Genomic DNA, 8,945 nt, shown 5'->3' with positions numbered 1-8,945 from the left:
TAACTTGCAGATGGTGTCATGAGGACATTCTTTAAAAAGTGTAGAATGAAAAGCAAAAGAAATAACGAGCTATAGACCAAGAGTTATAGGTCACACGTATCTTACAAACACAAACACATTACATATATTACACTCATACTACATACCTGGGCACAATTGAGACACTTTACACAGGTACCTATGAGTGGAGAGGTGAATGGGAGTAGGGAGAGGGGTGGAAAGAAGAAAAATAAACAGAGAGAGCCCTTCAGGAATTGATGGCCAAAGTATGCCATAAACTGGGGAGTGTGATTAAAACCCTCCCCCTAAGTCAAGGGTCATAGATGTCATAGAACAAATGTACAGCACTATTACAAGATGTTAATAACAGGATGGCATATGGGAAAAATACAGTTAACACAAACTAAAGACAATAGTGAACAGAAACTTTGTAATATTCTCTAATCAATTATAACAAAGGTATTATACCCAAAGCTAAGTGTCAATAATGGGGGTAGTCGTGTTGGGCTAAGGGATACGGGATTTGTTGAGAATGTTCTCAATTTGATTGTGGCGGTAAATGTGAAACTATGTGATTGTACCAAGAGGTATTGATTGTACACTTTGGATGGAGGCTAATATGGTGTATAAACGAAACTGTTAAAACAAAAAGAAAGCACGCTCTATCCTTCTCTCCTGCTGCTCTAGGTTACTGGATCTGCTTTTCCATGACCCTCTCGCAGCTCTCATCTCCCATATCATACACACCATGCCTTGCTTATCATTCTCGGCGAGCAGGAACTGTGTCAAATTCAAGGTCACAGCCCTCACAGGCTGTGGAAAGCTGCTCATGAGGCGATAGGACCTCCACACTTTCTCAGTGAATAACTTGGAAGAGATGCTGGGCAACTGGAGGCTCTGGAACTACATTTCCCAGAGATCCTTGGGCAGAGCTACACTACATTTCCCAGAGATCCCTGGGCGGATCTACACTGGGCTGCAGGGGCAGGACAATGTGGAAGCCAATGAGGGCCCATCCTGCAGGCCTGGAGGGTGAGGCTTGCACTCTGCCTGCTTCCTGGTTGCCGGCTTAGGGGGAAAGGGTGAGTAAATGCAGCGTTCTTTGAATTGGGGGAAAAACCTGTCTCAAGCGTGTGTCCAGGAGACTCTAGATATCTAATTTCCTTAGTCTGTTGTAATAAATTTCTACAAACTTATGGCTTATAAGAGCACACGTTAGTTCTCTTACTGTTCTGGAATCCAGAAGTCCAAAAAGGTTCTTGGCCTAAAGTCAAGGTTTGGGTAAGGCGTACTTCCTCTGGAAGTATTAGGGGAGAATCCTTGCCTTGGCTTTTCCAGCATCTACATCTGTATTCCTTGGCTATGGCCTCTTCCTCCAGCTTCAACGCTTGCAGCATAGCTTCCTGCTTCAGTGGTCACATTGCCTCCTTCTGTAGGCAGAACCCTTGTCTCCTTCTTAAAGACACTTGTAATTACAATTAGAGCCTAATCAGATAATCCAAAATAATCTGCCCATCTCAAAACTCTTAATTTAATCATATCTAAAAGTCCAGTTCGCCACTGTGAAAGACAAAATCAGAGTTGAGTTTGCAGACTGCAAGATCTTATTCAGGACACCAAAGTTTTGCTGCAGCAAAGGAAGCCAGAGTGGAAGTAGCTTCAGGTTCTAGAGACGGCAAATGATGTTTATAGACATAAAAAGAAGTTAGGTTGACTCCTTTTCATTGGATGAGGGTTTAACCAATTTACAGGGTGTGGATGTAGGGCAGGTGGGTTTTTATTTTGTATTGGGTCAAAGGTAATAACCTAGGGGCTCTCTGGGTTAACTGCTTTGGTGGGTATTTCAAATTTCAAAAGATGAAGAGGAAACTCAAGAGGACATGTTTTGTTTTGTTTTGTTTCTTTTGTTGTACGTTGTTTTCTTTTGGCTTTGAGGGGTCCCCAGGGCTTTCTTGATACAATTTTATCACCAATAAAGTGACATTTGCAGGTTCCTGGGATTAGAACGTGGATGTTTTGAGGATCGTGGTACGACACCTGTCCTGCATTTCAGGTCTTAGGGTTGTGTAGAAGTTTGGCTAAAGCATACTTTAATCCTAATACTGTAACTGCCAGACAGAGCAGTACTGAGGAAAATAGACTTGGATACAAAGTCTGGGTTTGAGTCAGACTTACCCCCCCACCCCCGCGCCTGTGCCACTCCTTAGCTTCTCTAAGGCTCGGTTTCTCCATCAGTGAAGTGGAACTAATGGTAGTGCCTCCATTATAGGGTTGTTGTGAGGATAAAATATGTGTTACAAAACCTAGCTAGGTCTTGAAGGGAACTCGCTCACCTGGATTTCCCTTGTGATGTCCACCTTCCCCTGTGCCCAGCCAGATGTGCCCCAAGGGCCCAGTTAGTCCTTCAGGAAGCAAATTCATTACCATTCCTGCACTTCTTACATTAGTTGATCAGGAATCCTCTATTTCTCAGGAAGATCGGAGGTGAGAATTGTGTTGTCTGCAATGCCTCCTGGGTTAGTTTTATCACAGTGGAAGCAGGTGCAGTGTGCTTACTCAGGGAGGGTCTCCAGGAGCCAGACAGGACAGAGAATCACCCCGTTCAGTGTCAAGCAGATTGAGGGCAGGATCTGCTGAGCACAGACTTGGTGGCCCATTGCTCTGGAATGACTTCCCTTGGCAAATAGCTGCAGGGGTGAGCCACAGGGCTGGGCTTCTGTTCTGGGCTGGGCACTGCTCCTGTTTCCTGGTGGGGAGCCCACCCACAACGGCTTGTCAGCTCTTTACTGATCAACTGTTCTCTCCCTTTCCTCTGGACCTTCCTTTTAATTCGTTAAACACAGAACTGCTAACCCCACCCTTCTCTTTAAAAAGAAGTTAACTGTTAACTCTCTAGCCTCACCCTGAGACTTGTTTTCTGTTGTAGATTTTAAGAAGATCTGAACAAACTTTAAACATAGGGAGACTTCACATAAAAGTCTGAGCTTCCTGCTGCTTCTGGGGAAAATAAACATTCAGAATTCAGGCTGCCTTGGGCCCTCAATACAACTATCCTCAGCTATGAGCTGTGCCCCTTTGGATGGGGTTTGCAGAGGCTCCACAGACCACATCCCACCTGCCTGGCCTCTGTAGGCATTTGCTCCAGAGCAGAGGTGGGATGTGGTCTTCAGGTCACTGAGGACTGCCGGATGGTGGTCTTCAGGCAGGGCATGTCCAGCAGCTTTCTTTTTCCTTCAGAAAATCAAAGACTGACACTTGTCCCCGAGAGGGACAATTCCTTGCAGCAGATGCCAGGCCCTTTACAGAGCAGAAGCAAAAGAAAAGGAAAGGAAAGAAAGAAGAAAAGACAGAAAAAAAAAAAAAAAAAAAGAAAAGCCACTTGTTGTCGCTCTTAAACTTCTTCTATTTGTTAATTCCAGAAATGCAGGCAGCAGGGGCAGAAAATTCTATCTCAGTTCAAAATTTGTACTTGTGCTGTTTGTAGCCTGCGGTATGAGAGCAGTGTCTCAGAATTCTCATAGGTGACTCTGCATCAAACTGCTTGCAATTCTTCTGTATTGGGCTCTTACTTAAGATTTCTTTAGGGGAAAGAGTAAGGCTTTCGTTAGCCAACAAATACTTGAAAGCCATGACTGTAGATGAAAGGGACATAGAGACTGGGAACTGGACAAGGAGTTCTGCATGTCAACCTGCTCTCCAGGGGCGTATCCAGGAAGGTGGTTTTTCGTTAAATTAGCATGGCACTTAACGATAAATCACAACCGTTGTAGACCACTAAATGCTGACCATTCAACCTGAGAAAAGAGATAAAACAAAATGGAATTACTATGGCTAAGAGATTTACAATGGCATTGGGAAGCCATTCAGGAAGTTACTCTTATATACATCTCAGCCAGATAAGCACAAACTGCCAAGGTAGGCAAAACCAAAGCGACAATTGTTCATGAAGACATCTGAACTCCATGAAACAACTACAAGATAATCTGCCTTTATCTTGAAGGACACTTGGAAGCCCCAAACATCTACCAGTCATAATTCTTTACAATTTACGTAATTGTCTCCATTTTCTGTAAAAACCCTTGCTGAGAAGCCCCAGTTTGTGTTGTTATCTGAATCGTTTTATATATATCTATATACACATAAAATAAATGTTTTTATTGCTTTACAGCTCATTTTACTATTTCTTTGTTGATATTACTTGGTGGGATCCAAAGTTACCTCCACCTCAACTCTGGAGATGCCGCTGGAGTAGAGCATGGTGTCTGCTAGAGCCCCTTGAATGCTGTCATTTCCCTGCAGGCCCTGGGCTTCCAGTGGTGAGTCCTCTTGGTTTGAACCTCACTTCCTTCAGTTGAGGTTCTGGTGACTTCCGGTTAAGGGCATTTTAAACTTTGTTCTTCTGGTTTCATTTTGAACTTTGTTCTTTTGGTTTGGATGGGTGGCAGGAGTCCTTTTGGTTTCCTTTAGTGTTACAGGAATTTCTCCTATTTGGTGAGTACATAAACATTTGGAATCTTACCTTCCTCTCTTTCTCTGCTGTCATATGGAGGAACACCTCTCTAACATTTCAATGGACCTTTGTCCTTACTGAGAACAAATCATCCTGGTGGCACGGATTGGGCACTTAAACACTAATATAGTACCTGCCGCCTTTGATGAGAAGCCTTGGCTTCCAAGGACCAAAACTCTATGTAAAGCATAAGGTGGTCATGGACAGGCAAGATTAACAATAGGTCACCTGCCACCTGCAAGATAATTTCCATGCAACAAAGGGACACCTGGTCATGGGTCAGACAATTAGAGCACAGGCTGTCCACCAGGTTAAAGAAGTATCCTGTTTAAGGCCTACTATAAAATACCTCATTAACCCAACACTAAGATAAATCCTATTGGGCCTTTTAGGCTTTAGGATTGCTCACAATCAGAAACAATCAGTTCTAATTGTTCCAAAAATTCTAATGGCACAAACCACAATTCCATCTGGTTTTTGGTATAAGAATTATGATCCTTCATCATATAAATCATTATCTTACTGAATCTGGAATACTAAAGATAATCTTGAACTAAAACGACTGCAGTGAAACTCTTAATATGCCCAGATGAATGAATTTGCGTGCACAATTAGAAAACAGGGGCTGTAAGATCAAAGAAACTAAACAAGATAGCCTTTTACAACTGGTTCTTGGAAGCCACCAAATGTATAAAAATTTCAAAATTGCCTACCTTTAAGAAACAAAACCAAATTAACCAAAGAAAGACTTATCTAAACACATAACTAAACTTGAAAAACTATCTAAAATCTCTAAATTTTCAGAGACTGCCTCAGCTCCTCCTTTGCCTTCCTTTTTTTCTTTTATTCCCTTAATCCTAGTGCTGGTAGTTGTCCTTTTAATAAGTCCAAGAAAAACAAAAATATATATTTAGATCAAGGCAGCAAAGTGTAAAGAGCTGGAAGATGATATAAGGGACCCCACAAATACTACATGTCCGGATGCTCCCAAAAAGGCCTGCCAGATTGCTGAGGATTTACTAAAAGCCATATCGAAGGCTTTTCCTCTAAAAACCTGATGGGTCAGTAATCCAGACGTGTAAACAAAAAGGAATGAATCCATGTAGGATGAGAAGAAGCAGTTGTCTCAGACGTCTGGTATTCTTAAAGGGCTTTCATCTTTTGCTAAAGCATTTGAAGGGACACTTGTCCTCATTACTTATAGTGGCTTAAACCTCATTTGGGAAGTTGGTTAAAAAACAGAAACTTGAGAAAAAAAAGCCACTCCTTTGCATAAACTTTGTTAAATTAGCTAATCATTAAAAAAGAAAAATTCTGAATCAGAATTAAAAAAATATATATATATATATGTATATATATGAAATCATAGCTTAACTCTACAGCAACTCTAAAAGGGTGAAAAAATTTATAAAAGAGTTCCCAATTGCTACTTTTAATGGCAGTCAATACAAAAATAGAAGCACCTCCATGGAAAGAAATATTAGAGACAATAGCTATCTATATGACAAGTAACAGAGACATTTGAAACAAAATTGTTCAATTTTAAAGGAATAAAAAAAGCACGAAGCACATAAAAACACCCAGTTTAAAATGGATTCCTTATGTGCTTTCTTATTTTTTTAAAAAAAAGCTTCCCAGATTCCGCCAAGGAGTAGGGTGCATTCTTTAATTGGGATTCAAAAGCGTTTGAAAGATGTAATATTTATAAAATAGACTTGTTTATCAGAGCCACAAAAAAATCCTAGTTAAAAATTTTAAAAATATATAAAGTGGGATATATATATATAAAATAGTTAAAAAAATAAACTGGGATCTATATATTATATTAAAAAGTCAGCTTTTCTATATAAAGTTGTGAATTTTGTATCTCTGTGTTTTATCTTTCTGTGTTTCTAAATCTATTTTTTCTAACTTATGGCTGAGATTTTTAAGTTGTAAAGCTTCTATTTGCACACTAATTAAATTAAAAAAGCAACAGCTATATCTTCTGAATTACCAATGTTAAGTACCAAAAAATGGAATGCATTTTTGGAGCTGTTCTTCCTTACCATATGCAGATTTACTGATCAAATAAGCTAATATTATATCTACTAGATATTTAAGTGAAAATATATGCAAGTTTACATTTAACCAAATTGAGTCATTATTCTGACATGTTTCATTTTCAGGGCAATTGTGTTTTGTAAAATATCAACTTGAAGACAGTTCAGAAAATCATTTTGGTAACTTAAGTATGTATGGTATAGAGGAAGTATTTTCACTGTGGAAAAAGAGATTAGTTTTGCCTTAAATAAAATGACTGATTGTTACAGAATGAGAAAGAGGAAATGTAGAACAAAACCTGAATGAATATAGAAAGTTGTAGAAGGTTTGTATAGCAGGAATTTTATTTCTTATGGTCGAAGTTGGATAAAATTTGATGGCTTTATCTACAAAATTTGTAATAGCTTTACTATCAAATAGTATACTAATCCAAAACTAGAATTGTGTTTTCTCTCTTAAAATGGCAGTGTTTTCTTAATATCAGTCTGTTCTTAGTTAGAGGCTGTAAAGGTTTTTTTTTTCCTGAATAATCAGTATAAAAAGCAGAAAGTCTTTATTATATCAAAATAACTTCTTGTACTTTATGTTAATTTTGTCATGTCCTTTATTGTTTAAAAGAAACAAGTCTTTTCAGGTTTATGGAAAAAAAAGGTTTTTTACCATCACGCTATCTCCTGGATTTACTTTGAAAATATTTTATTGCCATTTTAAAAAAAGAGCCAAGTATTGCTTCACAATGACCCTCGTAACAACTTGACATTTTGCCTTCTCAAATCAAATGCTAAATGATTTATATTTCTTTTATTTCAAGTTATCTTTGAGATATTTCAGAAGGTCCCTGGAAAATCACAAAGAATCTACTCTATCACCTTTTAAGAAAAGAAAGGTAGGTGCTAGAAACATGTTTATTTGGTATATTCTAAATTGCATAAGAAGTGTTTTCAAAATAAGAAAGATTTTCTGATCTTCTGTTTATTGAATTCATATAAATAAAGTTTTATTAATACATATATTCCAAAAAAGTATGTAAAATTCCTAAAGATTTGCCAATGTCCATGATATATCCTGGTACTATTCTACCTCATACTAAACTGCGGTATAATGTTATCAAGCATAATTTCAGTTATTCTTAAAAATACATGCCCCCAAAACACACATTATTTTGTAATAGACTTGCATTGAATCTTTCACTTTCATAAAACAGTAATAAGTTAACCATAGCCATTCTTTGTCTTTTATGTTTTAAGTCTTTTCGTCAATCCACAAATATCTATCTTATTTTTTCTTGTAAACATATGAGATCAGCTATAGGCTAAAGTGCTTCGTCTTCAACAACTGCAAAATACTGTCTTAGAAATCTCTGTGACAGTCTCTGCTAAGTACGCAAGGGCAAATAATTTTTTATTTAGAACTGAATGAATTGATTAAAAATAATTATAAATTTTGTTTAAAATGTTGTTGTTTTAGTGCTATTCTGACCAAAAGGGGGATAAGAAGTATAACAAATAAGGTATCAGTGGCTGAGAAAGTTCTAATAGAGTTGAGAGGCTACTCTGGAGGTCACCCTTACACATGCTTCAGTTAGACATTGCTACCTATCATTACTTGCCAACCCCCAACCAAAACCATTCCAGCCAATCCTAAAGAACACCTAGGGCAATATATAAGATTCTACAAAGGTTCCATGCACTAGGATAACTTTCCAGAAATCTTCAACCTCTAGATGGGTCCCTGGACCAGATAAGTCCTGAAATTTAGAGGGCCCAGCCCCTCCTGAACATCAGATAGTTCCATCTCCCTACCCCATATTAGTGACAGACCCTTCCAATATGAAAAATTTAGAATGGCCATAGCCCAAACATCCCTAAAGAGAGGGATGGAGAGATCAAAGGTCATGGTGGAGTTATACAGAGAAAATAGGGTTTAACAAATGAACATGATTGCTAAATCATTAAATTGATTTTTTTTTAGTTTCCAATCTCTTAGAGCAGCTAGAACTAAACATCTAAAATTGTGGAATTGTAACCCCTACCAAACTCTGAAATTTGTTCTACAACTAATCGTTGTGCTGGGCTTTGAAATTTATTCCTTTTTTGTATATATGTTATTTTTCACAAAAAAAAGAAGTTGATTGTGGTGATTAAAAAAAAAGTTATTCCTTCTAGCTTCCTATATTCTGGAGCAGCTAGAAGGAAAAATCTGAGAGGTTGGTCTGGTAGCCCATGACAAACTCTGGGATCTGTCCTGTAACCACTTGTTGAAGAATGCTTTGAAAACCATTGCTTTTTTCTTTCTTTTGCTTTGTATATATGTTATACTATACAATAAAACAAGTTTTAAAAAATTGTTGTTTTAGTATTTTACTTTTTAAATACAAGGAATCCCTTCTATC

The 8,945-nt window shown here is 38.0% G+C and overlaps 1 protein-coding gene across 4 annotated transcripts in view; it reads left to right on the top strand.

Moving 5' to 3' along the window:
* The first annotated feature begins 964 nt into the window (after positions 1–964).
* The window catches only part of LOC143677096 (arylamine N-acetyltransferase 1-like), a 28,068-nt gene continuing 20,087 nt past the window's right edge, over positions 965–8,945 (top strand). For 2 of the 4 annotated variants that reach the window (XM_077152682.1, XM_077152681.1), the window contains exons 1-3: positions 965–1,082; positions 4,169–4,316; positions 7,365–7,439. The gene's annotated coding sequence lies outside the window, so the exon portion shown is untranslated. The other 2 variants (XM_077152684.1, XM_077152683.1) reach the window with 2 other exon arrangements.

Source organism: Tamandua tetradactyla, chromosome 3 (genome assembly GCF_023851605.1).
Source record: "Tamandua tetradactyla isolate mTamTet1 chromosome 3, mTamTet1.pri, whole genome shotgun sequence".
Lineage (NCBI taxonomy): Eukaryota > Metazoa > Chordata > Mammalia > Pilosa > Myrmecophagidae > Tamandua > Tamandua tetradactyla.
The sequence above is the reverse complement of the archived record's forward strand: the minus strand, read 5'-3'. Positions and strand labels throughout refer to the sequence as shown.